Below are 25,384 nucleotides of genomic sequence, written 5' to 3' on the forward strand. Positions count from 1 at the left end.
CTTCTTTAACTACTCTCTAAATCTGCGAATTAGTAGTTTTCTACTAATGAAAGAGTGCGTATTCGTTTACCAATTGAATTAGTGTTTTGACTAATTTTTAGAAAAAAAAAGTACTAATTGATAGTAGGAAACTACTAATTATGTATGTATGTCGTATTTTTTACTATTTCAAATTAGTAAGCCGATTTACTCTATGAATTATTAGTTTTCTACTATAGCAATTAGTAGTTTTTTACTAAAAATTAGTCAAAACTGTTACTAATTCAATTGGTAAACGAATACGCACTCTTTCATTAGTAGAAAACTGCAAATTCAGATTTAGAGAGTACGAATTTTATTTCAAAATTTTGTTTTAAATATCTAAAAAGAAATTATTAATTTAACAATTGTTTAAAGTACAGTGGAACCTCGATTATCCGAACTAATCTAGGCAAGGCCGGGTTCGGATATTCGAAAATTCGGATAATAGAGATTTTAATTTTTTTTATAAAAAATATATATTTAACTTAATACATATGTTTTTAAATATACATAAGTATATACATATATGTAAATATATATTAATTAATAATATATTAAAAACTCAGAAAATTCGGAAATTTTTAAGATTTTTGTGGCATAAATTTGGTTATTTTGCTTTGAAAGATAGCATCTATTCGTTTTTTAGATGCCAAATCACGCGAAAATATGAATGATAAAATAAATAGAGAAAATAAAATTTAAAATTCGGGAAACCAAAAAATAGTTCGGATAATAGAAGTTCGGATAAAATATTTTTCGGTTCGGATAATAGAGGTTCGGATAATCAAAGTTCCACTGTACTGTTTTATTTTACATTGACATCATAATTTTTAATAATTTATTGATTGAAAAAAATATTTCGTTCATTTGAACGTTCAGAACTTTTGGCTCATCTATTTTTATCATATATATATATATATATATATATATATAAAATATATATTATTCATTTGTATGTATATAAAACGAATGAAAGGTTTGAACTTGAGTTATTATAATGAAATATTATTATTTTTTCATTATTTGAAAATGAAAGACAATTAACAGAGGTATTTATTTTTAATTTAAAATAAAATGAAAATTTAATTAATTATATTTTTTATCTCTTTGCTTTGTATTATTGTTATTAAAATCGAATAAAATAAACGTGCATTAGTCATAAAAAAAAACTCCTTGATTTTCATTATAAGCTTTCACTATTTTAACGATTAAATAATTGCAAAAAGCAAAAATAAAATAAAATGTATGTGATTTATGTTTTCAAATGAATATTATTTCACTCGTCACTTTTTCATTTTATCCCAAAGGAGTTGCCGCACGATTTCAGTGAATTTAACGAAGTTTTATTAGTTGCTTGAAAGATTAAGCGAGGTTGGCGTTGCCTGAGCTATACTACATATATATATATATATATATATATATATATATATATATTACTTTACGCTGAAAAGAAATGGGAATTCCGGGACTACGTATATATATATGTATACATTCCTGGCTCGTTTATTCGAGTGTGTTGAAAGAATGCGCGAGTGGGTCGCAGCTGCATTTACGTGAATACGTTTAAAAAATTTCCCCGGGAAACTTTTCACATTCATTTCCTAAAAATTCATCCTAGAGGCAAACATTGTGAATTCGCACAACGAATGGCGGAATAGTCTGACAATGGAAAAACGAAAAGAACGTCCATGCGAGCTTATAGGATAATTGAGAAAGAACTGTTAGTTTTTCGTTTAATTTCATCATATATTATATATATCTATATATATATAAAAGCATAGGAGGGAAATTGAGAAAAATTTTGAAAAAAGAGCCAAGTTTTATATTCTATTTTTCACACTTAGAGAAAAGTTATACTATGTTTGAATCAAAAATATATTACTCTTTCTTATACAACGAAAAAAATTGTTTATTTTTTACAAAACTTTTTATATGTAATTTAGACACTCAATAAAACATTTATTTAAAACAACCAAATTTTGGTTGAATCAGTAGCCAAATATAAATGTATTGCCATACGCAGTTTGGTTGAATTAACCAAAAGTTTATTGAGCTCAATCAAATTCTTTCTTTAATCGTAAAATTTATTAAAATAAAAAAAACACTTATTTAGATCAAATAGATATTTATTTGGATCAACCAAATTTTTATTTGAAATAACCAAGAAATTGGTTAAGGCCAGGTCCAAGTGAGGCAGCGCCATCTACATTGATACTAAAATTTTGGAAAATTTTCAACAGCCTTTTCTTGAAAACAAGATGGTAAAACGCTTTTTCCTTTATGGATAATTGATTATTGGCAAGATATACACCAGCTAAAACTTTTTTTGAGTTAAAATAATAAAAAAAATTTCATGTCAATAAATTAAATATGAGCACTTTTTTCACAAAAATTGTAACAGTACTTTCGCAGAAATTACAATCAAAAATGCAATTTCCATTTGGAAAATTAATAAACGCTATAAAAAATACACGACCTAAGATTTACCAATCACGAAAATAACAAAAAAAAAGTATTTTAACATAAACATATTTTACTCATTATGACAGCCGTTTGGCAGGTTATATATGTCACCAGACGTTTCGCAGTTTTGCCGAAAGGAGGAGATTGGCGCTGTTGCTAACCACCTGAAATACATAATCTACCAAAGGGCTGTCATAATCAGTAAAGCAGTATCAATATGTTAAATATTTAATAAAATTTTTTTTTGTTATTTTCGTGATTGGTAAATCTTAGGTCGTGTATTTTTTAGCGTTTATTAATTTTCCAAATGGAAATTGCATTTTTGATTGTAATTTCTGAGAAAGTACTGTTACAGTTTTTGTGAAAAAAGTGTTTCTTTTTTTATTTATTGACATGAAATTTTTTTTATTATTTTAACTCAAAAAAAGTTTTAGCTGGTGTATATCTTGCCAATAATCAATTATCCATAAAGGAAAAAGCATTTTACCTTCTTGTTTTCAAGAAAAGGCTGTTGAAAATTTTTTAAAATTTTAGTTTCAATGTAAATGGCACTGCCTCACTTGGACCTGGCCTTAATATAAAATTTTTAAATATATTTAAATATATTTTTAGTTCTGTTAAAAACTACTTTGTAGTTTGAGGTTATGTCAATGAGTTGAACCTCCTTAAGTTTAATTCAATAATACATTTTTGTTGATAAAATAATATATTTCATTTAAACATAAATTTTGTTTGATTAGTTGATTGTCATTTGTCATAATTTTTGTCAACTACCGCACCCTGCTCCAGTGAAAATTTTAGTAAGTTTATAGTAACTTTTAATTTTAAAACAATATAGTCACTAAATTTTCACTAGAGCAGGCTGCGGTAGTTGATGGGAATTATGACAAATGGCGAGTGGGGACAATGGAAACCAACAACAATATAAAATAATCAGTGAAACATCTGAATTGTGACACTTTGAAGGGAATGGTAGCTTTTTTCAATACATGGTGGGGAACTAGAATAGAGAAAAGAAGGGTGAGGCAGGCGTCAAAAATATAAAGATATGTCATATTTCAGACGTTCTACTGGATTTTCAGTGGAAACATGCGCCTATTCTCAACTAACATTTAAATTTAAATCAAACAATTTTCATTTAAACAAATAATTTTTTAAAATAAAAGTGATAGATATTTTCTATATATTAAAATAAAACTTTAAAACTGTGTTAAATTAAACAAAATCGTTTAAACAAATCTCTATATTTTAATTAAGAATTCATTTTTCTAAGTAAATTTTTTTTCGAGTACAATAAAAATTTTTTTTTTTAAAAAAGAGAACATCATTTTAAAGAATGAAGAAATGATTAAATTTGTTTTATTTGTTTTGATTTTTCGACGCTTTATATAATAATATAATCGAATTAAATACACATAGAGATCTAATATTGGGAATGTAGAATATTAAATATGTAAATTTTGCTCTTTCTCTACTTCCCTGAGAAGGATGTCTAATATGCGTCATATAGGAAAATGAATTTACGCTTTATCCTTCTCATTTTCTCTTTTCTGTTTGCTTTAGTGAAATTTACACACCACTTTTACCGAAAGTACTTTGAAACTAACTCTATATATATAGATGTGGATGAGAGAAGTCTTTATTGTTTCCGGAATTTTCTTCTTTTGCAGTAATTAGCGCGCAAGCCCCATGTGAATTTTAATTGAATTATAATATTAGCTTGAAAAATTTTTTATAATTAATTTATAAAAAAAATTAAATTACGTTTATTTCCTTTTTAAAGAAAATTAAGTTAATTTTAGTTTCACGCAGAAAGAATGTAATATATAATTCAATTATTTGAATATTAAAAAATATTTTATTTTTTTTTCTTTTTATCTTTATTTAATTTTTTTTTTTTCATTAAGAAACAAAACGTTATTTTTGCTGTTACAATATTTATAAATATTGATTTTCAAATTATTATAAATTTGATTTTTCCTTTTACATATCTAAATATTTATTCAAAAACGACATAATTTTTAATTAATTGAGAAAATTTTGTTACAATTAATAGAAATGTATATATGTATATAAAATTTATTCATGACACTAATTGCAATGAGTACGGAAGTTCAGAATAAAAAAAGGTTAAGTTAACATGTTCAAAGAGTATATTACATGCTCGTTGACATATATATGCAGCCCAAGTGTCATACAGCAAATAATTACAAGAAATGAAAGTGGTTGGTTATTTTATATACAAAATTAAATAAATAAACAAACAGAAGTCTGCCTTAACGAATTCAATTTCAACAATTCCCTTATATACAATTTGCTCTGTAATCACCACTAATTATTTTCCATTGAAATTAATAAATATTATTCTCACCTATTATTCATTAATTATTATTTAAATAATTATTTCATTATTAAATTTTATTCAATTCATTAATATTTAATTTTTATTTCAATTAATTAATTAATATTTAATATTGCATTCAATTATTTAATTAGTATTTAATTTGTATTCAATTATTTAATTTATATTAAATGATTATCATTTATTAATAATAATTTACACGATTTTATTAAAATATATAAATAAATATATTTATTTTAAATAATAATTAATTTGTAACTTAAAACCATGTGAGAACATTTTTTTTAACTTATGCATAAATTTCTTGAATTTTAAAACTGATTATTGGATCAATGTTTTTCACTGAATCTAGTAAATTTCCAATTCCAAACTCTAGTTCTTAGAAAAAAAATATCAATCAGTTTCGCAAAAAAACTTGTTTAAAAATCAATTATTTTTCAAAAAAAATTATTATTTTCCATTAAAATTATATATTTATATATATATTATTTGTTAGAATATTAACTTAATACAGAGAATATACGCGAAAAGACTGTATAGAGAAATAAAATGTACACAAGGATTTTTGGCATGAAAAATAGTATAGGCTTTATTTTGACAACGGGTAAACGAGGACTGGCTTCAAATTACCTGAGTACAGACCTTAGGACCTTCGTTTGGGGATGTACATGAAGTGAGGAGGTCATAAACGGACCCTTACAACTTTTCTTGAATTTCACTATTTGTACATAGAAAATAAATATGTCGCAAATATAGTTGTAGTTCCAACATTATTATATTAATTATTATTATTATTATTATTATTAATTTTTTTATTATTATTTTATACATTATTATGATAATTATTAATTTATTATTATTATATTAATTTTTAGGTATATATTATAGTAAAATTAATTTTTTTTGGAAATTGTGAAATTGATGTAAAATGTATAATTCTTTGAGATAAATATATATACACTTCGATTCAAGCGGGATTGAATAAATGAGTCGACTCATCGGCTTAAGAGCTTAAATTCCGAATGTTTTGTTTGAACTAATAAGAATTTGGTTGATTTGTTAAAAAAATTTTGAGTAAACTTAAATTTTTTTCACATTTTTTTTTTTTTTTTAACGTGGAACAATTTTGACGAATAAGCGCACATCATCAGCTTAGGAAACCCATTAACTGTGTTTTGGGATTTCAAAAGAATGAAAAAAAATTGCCAGAGGATAAATGAAAAGAAATATTTTTCTTCTTTTATAAAAAAAACAAATGAATAAACATTTCTATTTACAAATATATATAGAAGAAAATTAATTAATTAAAAAAAAAAAATTATAATAACTCTATTTAATAAAAAATTAAAAAATTATATACAAGAAAAAGAGGAAATTATAAAGAAGTTTCATATATATTGTAAAGAATTAAAATTAACTTTATGAAAAATATTTACGAAATTTTAATTAAGAATTATAAATTGAAATTAATTAAATTTTTTAATTATCTCCTTTAGTTTGTTTTTCTTTTTTTTTTTAGTATTTCGCTTTGAGGGAAAGAAATTATTTCTTTAAAAAGTATAACAATTTCATATCTTTCATTCACCGCAGCAGTTGACTATTTAATTTCTTGATTAAATACACGGATGGCGATAATTAATAAGTATTAGCGAAGAGATTTTATCCAGATTGAGAATTATGAGAGAATTAAAAAAAAAAAAAAAAAAAAAAAAAGGGGGCAGAGAAATGAGGACGATATTCCTAGTTAAGGGTGGAAATAACCAGAGGCAGATTCTTAGCAGTAAAAGGCTTAGGACGAATATAGTCGAGGGAAACGATGAGCCCCGAGGATGTCATAAGGGAAGTTAAAAGCCTGTACCGAAAACAATGAGAAAAAGAAGGGAAAAGCAATAGAATATAGAACGGTTACCAACCTCTCAAGATTATTAATCAGGCATGCAATTGAGTTTACGGAAGTTCAAGGCGTACTTCCGGCAGAAACTTGAAATTGGCCCCCATGTCTCAAGTATATTTTTTTTATTTTTATCTCCTCCCCTCCTTTCTTTAATAATTCCGCGTAATAAGTTGAGGAGAATGGAAATTCCTAGCATCACCTCAAAAATGATTTTTAACACAAAGAAAAAATTAATATTAATTAATTTTTTAACAATATATTTGTTAAGAATTGCGTTAAAAATCATTTTTCAATTTTAAGGTTATGTTAGGGCTTTCATCAATTGAATATTTTGAAATTAATTTTTATTAGATTTTTGTTTGTATTGAAAATGATTTTTTAATTTTGAGGTTATGTTACGGCCTTCATTCTTCTTAATTGGAATAATCCACGCCTTAATGGAAAATCTGCCCCCCCCTCTTTCTTTTTTTTCTCTCTCTCTCTCTCAATTTCGCTTGTCGATTTATTTTCTCTCTTTTCCATCTTTTAAATGCCAGTAAAAATAATTATCCCTGGAATTCCTATATCTGGAATTAAAGAATTACAAAAATTCTTCGAAGTAGAAAAAAAAATGAGAAAAGAATTTTGTCTGCAAGCAAAAAAAAAAGGAATTAATTCTTGAAAGAAATCCATTTTAAAGAAGAATGCTCGAAGGAACTTGGAACTGTAATATTATTTCCTGGGAGTATGAACTTCAAAATAATATTTTCTCTCTTTTTATTTTCGAGAATCCTGATGTGAGAAATAAAAAATTCCTTCACGTAAACCTTTGCAAAAATTGTGATTTTTTTTTCTTTATATATTTATAATTATAATATTAATAATAAAATAATAATAAAATAATACCTAATAATAATAATAATATAACTGTGATATATGAATTTTTGTCATGTTTCTAATTTTGTTATGAAAAAAGAAATTTTGTAAAAAAAAAAAAACTATTTAATCAAGTGTCTGATATTGAACATGAGAGGAAAGAAGATTTTTGAAATCCAACTATTTTGAATTCATGAATTATTTCACAGGCTTCAATATTTAATAGGATTTCGAAGATAGTTGAACGAAAGGATGGAAGAGTATAGACAGAGAATACGGAATGAGTAGATTCTCGAGGGTCTCTCAAATCATCCAATAATTTCTCTAAGCGTTGTCCCTCTCGAAAAAAAAAGAAGAAGAAGAAATTAAATTTTGTTGGAACGAATATTCAAGGGACGTGAAATGTCCGATGTAAATTCCTGTTAGTTATACTTTTTTTTTTTATTTTAATTTATTTATTATATTTTTTACTCCATAATTTCAATACAAAAAAATCATTATTATCATCGTCTTTCAAAAGTAATGAAAAAAATACAAATTTATCTTTAATTTGAGGAAAGGATTGATATTTTTTTTAAATCTTAATATTTTTTATTAAAATTATTATTATTGAAAAAAATTATGTTTATTTTTAAATATTAATAATATTTTTTTCAATGAAAAAGTGAAATTTTTAAATATATATTATTTTTCAAATTTCAGTAAATAAAAATGTAAAATTAGATATGCTTGGATCACAAATTTTATATGAACTTGATTCTTTATCAGAATAATAGTCCCGTAGAAAATTGTGGTTTCTATCGAAAGGGGAACGTAGAGAGGGGAGAGGGAGGTATATAGGAAGACCAACTCCTATGTCCCCGGAGAACTTTGAAAGTCTAGAATATGTTCTTGTGAATTTTGCAAACTCAGCAAACGATGTAAACTTTGCCTTTTATTCCGCCCAATCTTCTCCTTTTCATTTTTTGGTTTATATATACCTATTCGTTATCAGTTCTTTAAGGTACATTATTCTCATAGATTTAGAAGAAGAAAAAAATTCTTTTCTTTAACTTTTGATAAGAAGTAAATCAATTTTTTTTTCCTCTTCACAAAATAAATACGAAAAATAATTTTCGAGTCTTTTTCGAATATATACTTTTACGATAACTTGAATAATCTCCGAACGATACATGAAAAATAATTTTTTAGGTTAAGAATCATATCAAAATCTTATAGGGATCTAAAATACTGCGACACGCTATTTGGTACGTCTGGTTTCACAATATTTAATCTAAAAGTTTTTGTTCAAATTAAAGTGATTATAAAAATGAGTGATTCTAATAAAGTGGAAAACATTCAGGGAATGAAATTTAGTGCAAAAGAAACAAAAAGCAAGCGATATTGTTCTGTTTTTGATTGTACAAAACTTGTGTCAACATTGAACTTAGATTTTCTGCTTAAATTCTATATCAAATTAAAAAATTATTCTCATATAAATATTCAGAAAATTGACCTTTTAAAACAATAATTTTAAATATAACATGCATAAACAACGAATATTAAAATAATTCATAAGTTTTCAGCCTGAATTGCAATGGTAATGAAAAATAAGTAAACATAACCTATAAATTAGAATATTAATTGTTTTTATATTGTCGAAAATAAAATGAAAAAAAAATATTTATAATATTGCCATCGTTAATTTCACATGTTATTTTTATGTGGGTTTTCTCGAACTCCCAAAGATTTAAAACAAAAAGTAATTATATTTACATTATTTGGATCAACCAAGAAATATCCAGTTGATTTCTTTCCACAATATATGACATGTTTCGCGCGTAAAACCTTTTTCTTTTCGGTAAAATTTCTACTCGAAGGTGTAAAATTACTGAAACGACATATTTCAGCTCTGCTGATTATTTTCTTTTTCCGTTATCAAACAAATTTTTAAATTTACTGTTAATTCACATGTATTTGCCACAAACTGACACCGTTGTCAACGGCCATATTGTTTTGTGACGTCATGATTTCAGATCCCTATTAAAATAATCAGTGGAACATCTGAATTGTGACACTTTGCAGGGAATGGGAGATTTTTCGATACAGGGCGGGGAACTAGAATAGAGAAAAAAAACAGAGTGAGTCAGGTTGCAAAAATATAAAGACATGGCATATTTTGAACGTTCTACTGGAATGACAGTGGAAAGTTACATAACTTTTTGAATTTCGCGCGTTAATTTTTTTTTATAGTTGGCATCACTGCCTGTCACAAAGTAAAGACAATTTCTCTCTTCACGTCCATATTTTGCAGTTTAACCTTCAAAGTTTCTTTTTTTTTTAATATTTTACAACTAAAACTTAGTAAAAGTTTTTTAGTGTCATTCATTTAACTAATTTGAATTTAGACAGAATGTTTAATGTGAAAAGTTTATAAATGAAAACATCAGCGAAATATATGTAATATTGCGATACATTAAATGCATCAATCATATATACTGGAAGGAATAATTAAGCTTGACAAGAGTTGAGATAAGAAATAAGTCCCGCTTTGTTTCGTTAATTTCAAAAGGCAATGAAATTGTCACAAGTTTCTTAATGTATAAAGGAAGGAAGACGAGATTGTCGAGATCAAAACTTGAAGAGAGGAAAATGTAAAGTCTTACTGAAAGTTACTTGCGGAAATTGATATATAATAGATGCTAATGAGAACGAGAATTGTACATTTTGAATCGTTAAAACTGTTCTGCATCTCAACTGAAAAGGCAATTCTCTCTCCACTTCATTATTCATATTGTTGGATAAATATGGACTAAATTACATGGATTTTACTTGGCAAATATAATATCAACTAATTCATTTAGTTTCTTGAGAACATGCAATTTGTATCACACCAATGTGATTAATGTTCGTGTTTATTTATAATTTTATATGTATGTATATGATATAAGAAAAGGGGATTTTATTAAAATAATTAAGGTGAATGGTGACGGTAACATAACCTCAAATTAAAAAATGATATTTAATTGTGATTTTAAGGCCAGGTCCAAGTGAGGCAGCGCCATCTACATTGATACTAAAATTTTGGAAAATTTTCAACAGCCTTTTCTTGAAAACAAGATGGTAAAATGCTTTTTCCTTTATGGATAATTGATTATTGGCAAGATATACACCAGCTAAAACTTTTTTTGAGTTAAAATAATAAAAAAAATTTCATGTCAATAAATTAAATATGAGCACTTTTTTCACAAAAACTGTAACAGTACTTTCTCAGAAATTACAATCAAAAATGCAATTTCCATTTGGAAAATTAATAAACGCTAAAAAATACACGACCTAAGATTTACCAATCACGAAAATAACAAAAAAAAATTTTATTAAATATTTAACATATTGATACTGCTTTACTGATTGTGACAGCCCTTTGGTAGATTATGTATTTCAGGTGGTTAGCAACAGCGCCAATCTCCTCCTTTCGGCAAAACTGCGAAACGTCTGGTGACATATATAACCTGCCAAACGGCTGTCATAATGAGTAAAATATGTTATGTTAAAATACTTTTTTTTTGTTATTTTCGTGATTGGTAAATCTTAGGTCGTGTATTTTTTAGCGTTTATTAATTTTCCAAATGGAAATTGCATTTTTGATTGTAATTTCTGAGAAAGTACTGTTACAGTTTTTGTGAAAAAAGTGCTCATATTTAATTTATTGACATGAAATTTTTTTTATTATTTTAACTCAAAAAAAGTTTTAGCTGGTGTATATCTTGCCAATAATCAATTATCCATAAAGGAAAAAGCATTTTACCTTCTTGTTTTCAAGAAAAGGCTGTTGAAAATTTTCCAAAATTTTAGTTTCAATGTAGATGGCGCTGACTCAATTGGACCTGGCCTTAATGCAAAAACTAAAATATAATAAAAATTAATTTCAATAAATTTTAAAAGATATAGATACTTTTTGGAAATAATAATTTTGAGTCAAAATCTTGCATTAAATAATTGTTTTTTTAAGAAATTAGAATTTTTATCCAATATTTATAAATAATAGCTTATTTTACTCCTTGAAACGTTTTCTACAATCGTATAAGTTTTTCAATGTTAAAAATATGTTCTTCAAAAAAATTGCTCATAAAAATTTTTTTTTTTATTTTAATTTGATACACAAAAGAAATAAAAGCCCATTAACGGCATGTGGGAAACTCGCACATAACCTAGTATATGGGAAAATGTGTTTTGCAAAAACCAAACTTTCTCTAAAATGAAAAAATATTTTGTCGTAAAATTTTTAGGATTGCTAGATTTGGGTACAATGCACATCGCTGTTCTCCTGAAAAAACATATTTTTGCGTTAAATTATTTAAAAATGAAGTTTAAAAAGTGGCATTTTTAAACGAAAATGAAAACAAAGATGGCGGTGCATACACAGACGTTGCTTGAGTGTGTCAGTGCTCCAGTAAACAGCTCCAATTCGAGCAAGTGGCCGCTGAATGAACTATGATAAAATACATTATTTAACTATTTATTGCTTTATTTTTATTAGTTTTGCGTCAAATTGTAGTAAATGAGTAGAACAACCATATGCCTTGCACTTTCCTAAATCATTTCTTTAAAATTTTAACCCGAAATCATTTTTTATTTCAGAGAAAGTTTAAAAGCGCTAAAAAAACGTCCTTTGCCCACATGGCCTTAAGCTTTTTTATTTGTGTGAATTTTTGCAAATACTGATTGATAAAAACGATTATATAATCATATTGAATTTTTATTTCTTTTTAGGGAAAAAGTTGATAGATGATTTTATTCTTTTAACGTATATGACATAAATTCAATGAAATTGTGACACACACGTCAAAAAAAAAGTGCGTTAAAATACAATTCGTACAATTTTTGATCAATGCATTTTTACACTTCCGAATATCAGGAAAGATGTTATGTACTGGAAGTGTCGAATTGACAATAAAATAAATTTTATTTAGTCGAACATTCCCTTATTTACAAATATAAAATTAATTATTGTGATACTTTTTTTTTGTTATTTTTTTGTTTATCTGTAAAAAATTATATGTTTAGAAAAAAATTATTAGAAACATGAACAATAATATAGAAATAAAAAAAAACAAAAAAAAAAAGAATTAAAACATACAGAAGAGAGAAAGAAAAGTATAAAAACGTTTCAAGTAGTATAAACAAGGTACGGTCAGACGTAGTATTCGGATTTCTTATATTAGCTTAAATAGTATTTAATTTACAAGAAAATAATTTTTGAATAATAATTGTTAATAAATATTTTATTAATTTAATAAAATAAATTAATTAATTTATATATTTATTTTATATAAAATGTTAAAATTTTATAGTATATTATGTAATAATGTTACTTAAAAATTATATGATAATACCTATAATATAAAATAAATATAATCTAATATAATATAAATATAATCTAATATAATATAAATATAATATAAAATAAAATATAAAAATTATCTTTAAATATCCACTTAGACTATAAATTTAATTTTTTTTTCATTTCCTTTTTCTTTTACAAAACTTTTAATTTTTTATTCTTCTTGAGTTTATTTTTATACATATATATAAAAAAAAGTTAATCTTATCGGTTTCTTCAAAGTTGTAAATTTTTGATATATCTTATTACTCAAGCAGGAAATGGATTTTCCGCTTAGAATATTAATCATGAAGTATCTATTGAATTGAACCAGAGTTCTTAACTTGATTCATTAATGGTCGTTTCTTAAAAAAAAAAAAATTATCGTTCCCCTTTCGAGTATAAAATTCAAAAAATATGAAAAGAATTAAGAATTTAACAAAAATAGTCATCTGCACTAAAAAAAAATTTATTCGGTTTAAATAATAATAACACTCTCTAAATCTGAATTAGTAAAATTTAACTAATTCTAAAGCAAAAAGTGAGTCACTAATTTAAATTAGTAAACATTTTTACTAATTCAGATTTAGAGAGCACGGCAATAAATATATTTATTTGGTCCGTATAATTTTTATTTGAATCAAATAAACTTTAATTGAGTTAAATAATAATAATTGAAAAGAAATAAATATTTGATAACAGTCAAGTAATCAATTATTTGAATTAGGTAAATAAATTATTTTTTAAGAATATAGCAAAATATAGAGTGCCTCAAATATTAATAAAAAGCTCATGGACAAAAGTGGAACGGCAAATATATAAAAACTGAAGGAAATGTAGCCACAAGTGGTGCTTCAGTATGTCCAAAACTGGTGAAAAAGGTTTTTTAAAAAAAATTTATTTTTTTTAATAATAAATAAAGGTAAAAATTGGTTAATTAAAAATATCATTTTCTCTGTGTAGGAATAAAAAAATTTCCAAAGTTCTGGTGATGGAGGGGGGTCATTGGAACAAGGTCGAGATGAATTATGTCGAGAAGCTTGACAGGTGCATCATCTGGACCAGTGATTAAATGGCATATTGTCTACCATTATGTTTTATTAGTACAAAGCTTGTATATTATCAGTACACATGATACCTCTATATATATATATATATATATATATATATATATATATATATATATATATATATAGGTATGTATAGTTTACTAGTTTTCCTTTAAATCTTATTTTCTCTCTTTCTCTCTGGTGAAAATTCTTTTACCGAAAATGGAGTAGCAACGATGCTTATATAAATCTCCTGTTAAAATGCAGATCGAATTCTTTCTCCATCAATTTTAGTAGTGGTGTGAATGGAACAAGAAGTTCATTTAAAGATTCGGTTTGGCTTTTATATATATATATATATATGTATATATAAATAACGACGACAGCTTTGCTTGTCACGTTTCGAGTTCAGTGTGTGAGTAAAGGCAAATTTGAATTCCACTACTGATTGAACAGGGAAAGCAATTTTCACATAATCAAAAGAAACTCTATTACTGTCCGATATATAAAATCCACAAAAATTGAGTTCTTTTTTTGCTTTTAGAACAAAATTAGTGTATATATCCCATCAGTTTAAATAGATTTATGAATGTAATTTTCTTTTTCATTAATATGGAAACTGTGAATGAAAAAACGAAATTGAAGTACACAACGTTTATGATAAACGATTTTTAAAAACATAATTTTTTAAAATTAAAATTTCTATAATTTTTTGTCTTAAAAATATTTCTTGTAGTTTTCATTAATCAACAAATTATAAAAAAATATAGAATTTTTCATTTTTAAAAATTATTTCTTTAAAAATCATTTATCAAAAAAACGTTGCGTACTTCAGTTTCGTATGAAAAAAATAGAAGCAGGGAAATTTTTTATTCGTACCAAGTAGGTATAATTTATTTAAAATTTTAAAAATATATGGGTCAAAATTCCTGAAGCGATTAAATTTAAGATCTTGAATTTTTTTTTTTTAAATGTACATTATTCGAAAGAGCAAAAAAAAAATCTTTGAATAACGTATTATGGTAACATTTTTTTTTTTCTTACAAATTTTCATAATTTTAGATAATAGAAAAATTTTCATTTACCTAATTTTATTTATAAAATTGAAAAATAAAACTAAAAATTTGTAATGAAAGAAATTTTGTTATCATAATAAGGTTTTGTGTATTATATTGAGAATATCAACTTATAATTAGCGATTGCTTTTTTCTCTATAACATTCCGAGGCTAAATTAATTATTTGCAAAGCTTTTCAATATTCTGTTGCTCGAGCAGTTAATATTATTGAATTTTGAAACTTCATGAGAATTTTCATATTTGCTCGATAGAAAATTCAAAACATTCCGTTGTACATGAAAAAGTTTTAATTAAAATTTCTGTATCAACGTTACTAGACAATGTATTTTATGATTCATATTGTGTTTCAACAATGATGTAATAAAATATAAGGAGAAAAAAAAATTTTTTTTTTTAAACAATTTTTTTTTTTAATGCTCTTATTCTGAATTTTCAATTTATAAAATTTTAAATTGTAACAAAAAGTTTTTAATGTAAAAAATTTAAATAAAAAATACTTTTGGAAATAAAAATTTCTGGCTTCTTTAGTTTTTCTATTTTTTTATGGAGTAATTTAAAGTTTTTAATTTTTTGAAAAATGTTGACAAAGAAACTGTGTGCACAAACGTTAAAGAGATTCATTTGAGATTGAATGCATAAATTTGTAAGATCGTTATATTTGATAGAATTCTCTTATTTTCTTGTTCGTTTTCATCTCTCTTTTTTTTCTCTCTCTCTCTCTCTCTCTCTCTCTTGGTATAAATCCTAGTGGAACGCGATTTTATGGTTAATGCTCTTAAAATCCAGGTTACCACCTACTTTAGTAAGAAAAAACAAATAAAAAAAAAATCCTCTATAAAGCTTCTGTTCAAAATTACACGCAGAAATACCCAAGGTGTTTGGCAAAATTATAAATATAATAAAGCTATTTTCAAAAATATTAATTAATTTTAAATTAAAAATATTTCTCTACTCGCGTAAATATTTAATGTTTATTTTTTGTTAAATGAAAATTAAATACTAAAAAATATAAACCCCATCAGAGAAAAAAAAAATTTATTTATTTGCCTCAGGAGGATTTATTAACCTTCTATTTATTATTTATTTAAAAACAAATAGTTATTTATATACACTGAAAAAATAATTTGTTTCAAATAATCAGTTACTTAGCTATTATCAAATAAATATTTGTATTAAATAATTTTTTTTTTTCTCTTTTTTTTTATTTTATTTTATTTTTTATTTATTTAATTTTTTAATTTTAAAAATTTTTTATTTTATTTAATAATAAACCGATTTTTTTAATCAAATAAACTTTTTTTCAATCCGTATATTAAAATATGTATGTATATATTTTTTCATTAAAATGAAATAAATTATAATTGGATAGAATAAAAAATTTCTCTAGATATATATGAGAATATAAAAAATGTTATTTTTCCATTGAATAAAATGAAGAGAATTCTTTTAGAAAAAGAAATATATATATTTTATACCTATGAAAAATATAATTTTATATTTTTCACTGTCCGGGATGAATAAGTTTTTTTTTCCTCTAGATTTTCTTTTTTAGTCGAAAAAAAGTAGTTCTCTCTCTCTCTCTCTTTAATGAACATTAATATTAATTCTAATAAGGATATATAAAAAGAAAAAAAGAAAAAAAATACAGTGAAACTATGCAAACTTGCAGTTTGCCAAGATGTCACGCTCTAGTGTACAATTTCATGATGCTTTGGCAAAAGAGTAAAAAAAAAAATGTGAGTAAAAAAAAAGGGAACGAGAGAAAGATATAGAAGTCCAAGAGACGAAGGTGGAAATTTTAAAAATTCATTGAGTTTGGTTGTGTGCGGGCTCATTTTACCTTGTTCTCGTAACTGAGTACTTCTCTTTTTCACTCCAACTTAACTCCAATGCTTTGTAATTAACTCATTATAGTCGCACAAACGAAATAACGAACAGCAAATTACTCGACTATATATATATACTTGAAAATTGAGTCCATAAAAAGAGCACAAAAAAAAATTATTTACAAATATAAATCAAATATTTAAAAGTGTACCTAAAAAATAAAAAAAAAAAATTTTATTTCAAAAAAATAAAATACACTTTTAATTTTTTATTTTACTCAACTTTTTCTCTTATTTAACATTTAGTTTTTAATTAAATTTTTGTATCCTAAACTTGGTATTTTTTAGATTTAGAAAAGTTTTAAAAAAAAATTTATATATTTTTTTACATTATTCAAAAATTTCAATTTATAAATACATAGAAAAAAATATTTACTTGAAACAGCGAAAGGTTTCACTATTGTAGTAAAAGTTTTACTTGTTTCAGTTAAATCTTTCACTATTATAGTGAAATTTTTCGCTGTTTCAGATAAATATTTTTTTCCGTGTAAATATAATTATTTTATTGAATTTTTTTTTTTTTTACTTAGAATTTTAGTTTTAATTAATTTTTTTCTATCCTTTAGGATAGAAAAAATTTTTAAAAATTAATATATTTTACACTATTCAAAAATTTTGATGTTTTTCAATTTACAAAAATTAGTGCTATTTTTTTTTATAATATATGCATTGAAAATGTAAAATTGTCATTATAATAACTTGAATAGATTTTTTTTTTTTTTTTAATAATAATTTGTGCTTTCAAGTTTCCTTCTCCTCGACACAATGGGGATTAATTATAATTTTACCTCTGCTTTTTCATCCACAGGGAAATAGTTGATTGTTTCCTACCCCGAATCGACATATAATATATATTCGAGAATTGTGTTCATTAGTTTCACATTAATTAGGAGTAATATTTACTCTAATATGCCAAATATATTTCAATTCAATGAAATTCACAAAATTTCATATATATAAATGAATAAATTATATTCTTAATTATTATTTATTATATATAGTATACAGTCAAATATTCATCGAATAGATAAATAAATAAATATAGATATATGCAAAAGACAAAATACAAAAATTCATGCAAATAGTAAAACTATATAAATACTAAAATGCAAATGCAATATAAGAAAAAAAAATTTTTATTTTCGCTCGAAAACGAAAATTTTTGTGAAGTTCGCAACGTTTCTGATTAACGACTGGAAAAAAAAGTATATTTTTCATCTGGAAAATAATACAATTTTTTGCATATAAATTATTTTAGTTTAAAAATTGTTGATCGAGAAACGTTATAAATTTTTTTTTTAAATTTATAATAATTTATACAAAAATAGAAAAAAAAAATTTTTTTCTATACATATTATTATATGCATAGAAAAATATTTTTTTTCTTCTAAATCTTTGATCGTAAACGTTGTGAATTTCACCAACGTAATATTCGACTAATAAACTGTCCAATAAAAAAAAAATTTATATTTAAAATGAAGAGATAAAAGAAAAATTATTTTTAAAAAATTTCTTCTAATAAAAAATATATAGAGGTACTCAAAAAAAAAAAAAAAAATTCTAACCCCTAGAATATTTAATTTTTGATATTAAGAAAAATACATAAAAAAAAATTCTTCTATATATTGCATTTTTCTTAATTTGAAAAACAAATTTTTATAGTGTAGAATTTTTTTTTTTTACTAATCCGTATATGAAAAAAAAAAAAAATTTTCGACATGGAAAAATTTGCGAGAATATTTCTATATCATCTATTTTTCTTTATATATATCTAATAACTAAATTTTTATTTCTATGTAAAAAAAAAAGTGTTAGGTATATTAGTAAAATTTCTAGATATTCTAAAATATTGCATGCAAATAAAAATTGTATAACTCACGTTAAATATGTAACCAAACTCAAATTGGTATTTTCTTGGAAGAAGTATGTGTAGTATATATGTCGCCACAATCACGTAACACATTTACAAAAGTGTACAATACATAATTATAAATATAGATAAAAATTATTTGATAGGAGTTTAATTATATTTTTTTGTTATTTTAAAACGTTAAATTGTGCGCCTTTAAAGAAAATAATATCTAATTGATTAATTACGAAAAATTATATATGTATTTTAGAATATTATTTATTTAACGAAATCGCAACCACCGTATATTAAATTCTATTTTATATATCGCAAAATTGAAATTTTTGGATTAATAATCGATAATTGTGCCCCATATATGGGGCATTCCATATGAAATTTTCATTTAACATTTTTTTTTTTGACTGGATATTTCTCTAAATTTGCATTAGTTAAATTTATTAATTATAATTAATTAAATTATTTATTTATTATTAATTATAATTTATCAATTAAATTAGTTAAATTTAACAATTTTTTCAATTATTTTTCTATTAAAAATTATTTATTTTTTACTAATAATTAGTTATTTTTTTTACTCATTGCTAAAACAAAAAGTCAGCCAAGATTTTACTAACAATTAGTTATTTGTAACTAATTTATATTTAGAGAGTATTCTACTTTTGAGAACTTTAAATATAAAAAAAAAATCATAACTTCCAAAAAAAATACGTATTTTCTTATTTTTCATAAATATTTCCAAAGAAAAATATTCCAGTCGTAAAGAAAAAAAAGTTTTGAATGAAAATTTCACATGGAATGCCCCATATTTATAAAGTGTAATCATTTTCCGCGCGATCTATCAAGAGTTGCATGTTGTATAGAAAACTTTACACGCGATCTATAAGCAAACTTATTCTCGTGAAATTTAACATCAGCTTGTGGCTATCTGTTTAAAATCGCTTATACGAAAAAAGGGGTAAAAAAAAACCGTTTGGGTGACAATTTTCTACTTAATTTTTTTTTTTAATAAATTAGCGCTGGGAGAATTATCATTTTTTTTATTTAATTAGGTGAACAACGATTTTTAAGAATTTTTTAATGTCTTACGAACAAGAGAACTTTTTTTAAAAAATAAAAACAAATATATTTTTTTTATTTTATTAGAATTATAAATTATATTTATGATTTGAATAGAAAAAAAAATTATGTAATAAAAACAAATATTTATTTGAATATAGTTAATGATTAAAAAAAAATCGCAGGGCCTTCTTTTAATCGGTACCGACCTGTATTTTTGACGTGCGCATGCGTGTAGTTATACCTTAAGAAACAAAAACTTATAGGTTATGAGAAGGCCTTAACCAGTAACTTATAGGTTATGTTTTGAAGTTGAAATACACAAAGAGAATAAACTTTCAATAGAGAAATAAAAAAAAAAATATTTTTTTTAGGTTATATTTATTCGGCCATTTATAGTTTCGGACATTGAGCTTTTTAAAAATTCTGTCAAACAAATATTCGTGCAAATAAAAATTTGGACAAATGAAGATTAAAAATAAAAACTGATTTTAATTCTATAAAAATATAAAAGGAACTTTTAATAAAAAAAAAAGGTAAACATAACCTACAATTTGCTTCTTAGGTCCCTTTTTTCAGATTATATTCCTGATTCTTTTTTGCTTCTTTTTCGAAAACATTATATATATATATCTTTTTTTCCTCAATATTTTTTATATGGCCTATTATCGGGGAGATTTTTTCTAAATCTTTCTTATATATAAATGTCACTCCATTTATGGAAGGATTTTCGAGAAAAGTACAACGTTTACGTTGGTGAATGGTTTTCCTGCGAACAAGCACGAAATTGATACGATCGAGTGGAAAATCCCATTTTGTGGATTAGCATATCGTGGTTCAGCACGGGTCAGCAGTGTCCTTTCTTTTCACATCTCTTTCGATATTTAATTCAACGAATTCAGCGAACAATTTGAAAAAAAAAAAAAATTGTAGAAAAAATTAAAGAAAATAAAAATGAAAAATAAAACAATGAAGAAAAATTTTTTTTTCAGAAAATAGAGAAAAATGAAAAACAAAGAGAGAAATAAAAAAGATGAAAAAGAAGAAGAAGGGAAAGGGAGTCGAGGATTGGTCGTGTCAAGGAGCAAGAACAAATTGTCTAGACTTTTTTGTCTTCATGCATAAAACATGGCCCGAGTGTCCGTCGTTAATGCAAACAGACATCGAACTTGCCGGCTTGAGCTTTCAAGCACACCCTCACTCTCTCTTTCTCTCTCACTCTCAAAAGCGCGAAGCATCAATCTTATTATCTATAGGTATCGTCGCCTCGCGCTTCGCTCTCAGCTATTCCATTTGATTTCGCTTCGATAAATGTTGCTTGTAAGAAAACAGACTTCACACATTTTCCTCACACACACACACACATTTTCTAACGTCGCATGTCAATTTATATTCCTCGACAGAATTTTCTTTTCAATAATTTGTCACACACATTTTCTCTCAATATATAAAATATTATTTTCCAATTTTCATCGTATATAATATATATGATAAGTTTTCTATATAGAAGCGCGTTTACATATCTATTTTTTCAATTTATAATAATTAATTAAAATCTTCTATTATATTAAGTTAACAAATTTCGAAAAACGACACCGACCCCGTGACCTCGACACCGTCCTTGAAAAATCTATTTTCAATTATTTTCAAATAAATCAAAATACTTTGCATATATGCTTTTAGAAAATCTTACAAACTATTTTTATGTAACATCTTTTTTCAATTTTAACCCGAAAAAGGGTTATTTTGCAATTTTTTAAGAATTTTTTCTATTTTTTATTATTATTTTTTATTATTTATTGTTGTTTTTTCAATTTTTAGTTAGTAACCTATAATATTGTGTCTAATTTTAAGTGTCATTAAAATCAAATGTTTTTAACTTAATAATTTTAACATGTCTTAACTTAAAACGAAACATCTTCTATTATATTAAGTTAACAAATTTCGAAAAACGACACCGACCCCGTGACCTCGACACCGTCCTTAAAAAATCTATATTCAATTATTGTCAAATAAATCAAAATACTTTGCATATATGCTTTTAGAAAATCTTACAAACTATTTTTATGTAACATCTTTTTTCAATTTTAAGATAAATTTTATACATTATTAATAAGTAAACAACAATAAGTACAATTTTAACCGAGCGAGCGTTAGCGAGCGAGGAATACATCGCTAGTTTGAATTAAGATGAAAAGAATTTTTAGTTTATTGACAATTTTTTTTTTTGGATTCAAATCAATGTTATTATGAATGAGTAATAAATTGAAAAATATTTATAAGTTGAAAGTTTTTTTTTTAATATAATTGCGACCGTAACATAACCTCAAACTAAAAAAATAGTTTTTAAGAGGCGAATGAATTTTCCATAAATATCAATGGGTAGAATTTTTATTTGAAAAAATTTTTGTTAAATATAATTGAGTCGTGAATTTTGAAAAGGGCTTAACTCTGAAAACTGTAAGAGTCATTTTTACTATCGATTGTTATGCAAAATTGACACTTACGCTTTTTCGAGTTGAGCCCTTTTCAAAATTATTTTATTAATTATTTTATATAATTATTTATATTAATTATATTATTATATCATTATTTATATTATTATTATTATTATTATTAAATATTATTATTATTTATATTATTTATATTAATTATTTTATTTTCAATTATTTTTTTGACAAATTTTCATTTTTTTTTTTTTTTTTTTTGACTGAATAGAATTTCAAGTAATTCGAATTTTTGAATAACACAATTTTCAATTTACCGAATTTTTATTTGCAAGAATTGTTATTTTGACAAAATTTTTAAAACATCGAATTTCAATTTGTCCGAAACTAAAAATGGCCGAACAAATATAACCTACAAAAAAAAAAAAATTCGGCGCTTATTTGAAAGTTAACCACACACAATTTTAAAATTCGCGCCAAAAATTTTTTTTGTAGGTTATAATTGTTCGGACAAATGGAAATTGAGCGTTTTAAAAATTCTGTTAAATTTTATCAATTCACCGAATTGATAATAATTGTGGCATTTAAAAATTCGAATCACTCGAAATTCTGTTGAATAAAAATTCTGCTAAATTAATATTCGTGGTTAAAGTAAAATTTTTTAAAATAAAAAACTGCTAAATAGAAATTTTGTAAAATAAAAATTTTGCCAAACAAAAATTATAAGGGTCAAAGAAACATTTATTTGAATTAAATAAAAAAATTTTTTTTGAAACATACAATTCGAAAGACAACGATTATTTAAAAAATTTTCTCTTCTTTGACACATTTTACTATATATGGTGTGTGCACTTGTTTTTTTCTGACGTCGCTTTGTAAAAACGTCGCTCTTTGTTTTACAAAGAAGATAGATTGCTAGCAAAGCGCATTTTTAACGAATGGATGGATTGCGAGAACGTAAATTAGAAATGGTTTCGAATATCAACTTAGGTAACGTTGATGTACGATGTACGATATAAAGAATTAAAGGGGAGGGGGTGGAATAATATGAGTTTCACCTTTTAACATTTCTTCCTTTTTACTCTCTCAGTATTAGTAGAACAAGACAAATGGTCAGGCATATCGGAGTTTAATTCACTTTTTTTTCCTTTTTTTTTTTTTCTTCTAAAGAACATTTTATCTGTTTCAAATGATGTGATAAACATTTTTCACTCGGTGTGTGAATTCAAATGAAAATTGCGCACTAGGTCAGATTATTTTTCTCGTTTATCTCCAATCATATAATGCTCCATCACTTTGAAAGGATTATTTTTTAAAATGATGGATTTATATAGATTCCAATATATAAGCAGAATATAGCAGTATATATATATATATATGTCTTTCATTTCATTATCTACTTATTCAATCAGCACGCGTTAATTGATTAAAATAGCAATTATTTTCAAAAATTATACTTTATTGTCATTGATATTAAAAATTCATTTTGTTATTACGATAATGAAAATATTTTCTCATTATGATGAGAATGTAAAAATATTTTATATATTCAAAAATTCCCTACCAGAAATTGACAGAATACGGGACACATTAATATTTCCCACATTGAACTTATTTATTTATTTATAACATTAACATTAACTTATAGGAATTTTTGAATTAAAAATTATCGAATTTCTATTTAAATGAATTTTTACTTAACAAAATTTTTAAAGCACCAAAATTTTATTTCGCAGAATTTTTTCTATTTTGCATAATTTCATTGTACACAACTTTTTATTTAAAAAAGAATTCTAATTTAGCATAATTCTCATTCAATAGAATTTTAAGTGATGCAAATTTTTTAAATGTAAAAATTTATAATTCATCGAATCTTTATTTAATTGAATTTTTATTTACACTAATTCTTATTTGATAGAATTCTCAAAAAGGATGAATTTCGATTTGTCCGAAATTTCAAATGTCCGAACAAACATAACCTAAAAAAATATTTCGGCACAATTTTTAACATTGACCATTCAGAAATTATCAAGAAAATTGTGATTGGTAAATTTTCAAATTCACGCCTAAATTTTTTTTAGGTTATATTTGTTGGGTCATTTGCAGTTTTGGACAAATCTAAATTTGGCGCTTAAAGAATTCTATCAAATAACAATTTAGACCAATAAAAATTTGAACATATTAAGATTTGCTGATTACGAATCTTACATCAGTTTTTTTTAAATTTAAAATGTCGGATTCAATATGGCGGACGACAAAATTAAAAATTGATCGTTTTTGTTTGGAACTTGTTACTCGGGGGTTTTCGGGGTCGCTGATTACGAATTTGATATCAGTTTTTCAAAATTTAAAATGTCCCCAAAAACTCTCGAGTAACAAGTTTCAAGCGAATCCGATCAATTTTTTAATTTTGTCGTCAGCCATTTTGAATTTTGAAAAACTGATGTCAGATTCGTAATCAGCGAGCCCAAAAACCTTAAGATATTCTGCTAAATTAAAATTCGATTAAATTAAAAAATTTTAAATATAGCTAAAATTATTTTCTTCTTGACATTTATTTTAATAATAAGCGTAATATATCGCGTAAAAATGGCAACTGTGGGAGTAGTATAGGTTAAAATTTTTTTAAGATTTTATCCATAGTTGGGCCACTATGGGGCAAGTATGGGTTTTGTCCAAATCCCATAGTCAAACTTTGGCGATTTACAAGTCCAACACTTGATAATATTTCGCCGCGAGTTGGGCCATACTATGGGTCAAGTATGGGGTTTCTTAATAATCACTTGATTTAATTTTAGGATCATATTTTTTTGAATTTGAACCATTTTTTAACCAATTATTACACAAAAAATGTATAAAAAGCATATATTTTTATTATAAATATTATTAAAATAGTTTCAAGAACTTTTGTTAATATTTCAATAGTATAATTTTATTTATAATTTTATGGTATATTTTTATTATATGTTATAAATTATTCGTATTTAAATATATATTATTTTCAATTTTCAATTTTTTTTTCAAACAATAAGATAAATAATT

General features: G+C 24.3%; 1 protein-coding gene across 5 annotated transcripts in view; it reads right to left on the reverse strand.

Moving 5' to 3' along the window:
• Window positions 1-25,384, reverse strand: part of LOC127283685 (complexin) — a 583,758-nt gene that overhangs the window by 43,981 nt on the left and 514,393 nt on the right. Inside the window, exon 1 of one of the 5 annotated variants that reach the window (XM_051308709.1) lies at window positions 18,849-18,865. The exons of the other annotated variants lie outside the window; for them this stretch is intronic. The gene's annotated coding sequence lies outside the window, so the exon portion shown is untranslated. Of the gene's footprint in view, window positions 1-18,848; window positions 18,866-25,384 lie in introns of those variants that run through there. 5 annotated transcript variants of the gene reach the window in all.

This window comes from Leptopilina boulardi, unplaced genomic scaffold (genome assembly GCF_019393585.1).
Source record: "Leptopilina boulardi isolate dan_hultmark-lab unplaced genomic scaffold, ZJU_Lbou_2.1 LbouV2_310, whole genome shotgun sequence".
Lineage (NCBI taxonomy): Eukaryota > Metazoa > Arthropoda > Insecta > Hymenoptera > Figitidae > Leptopilina > Leptopilina boulardi.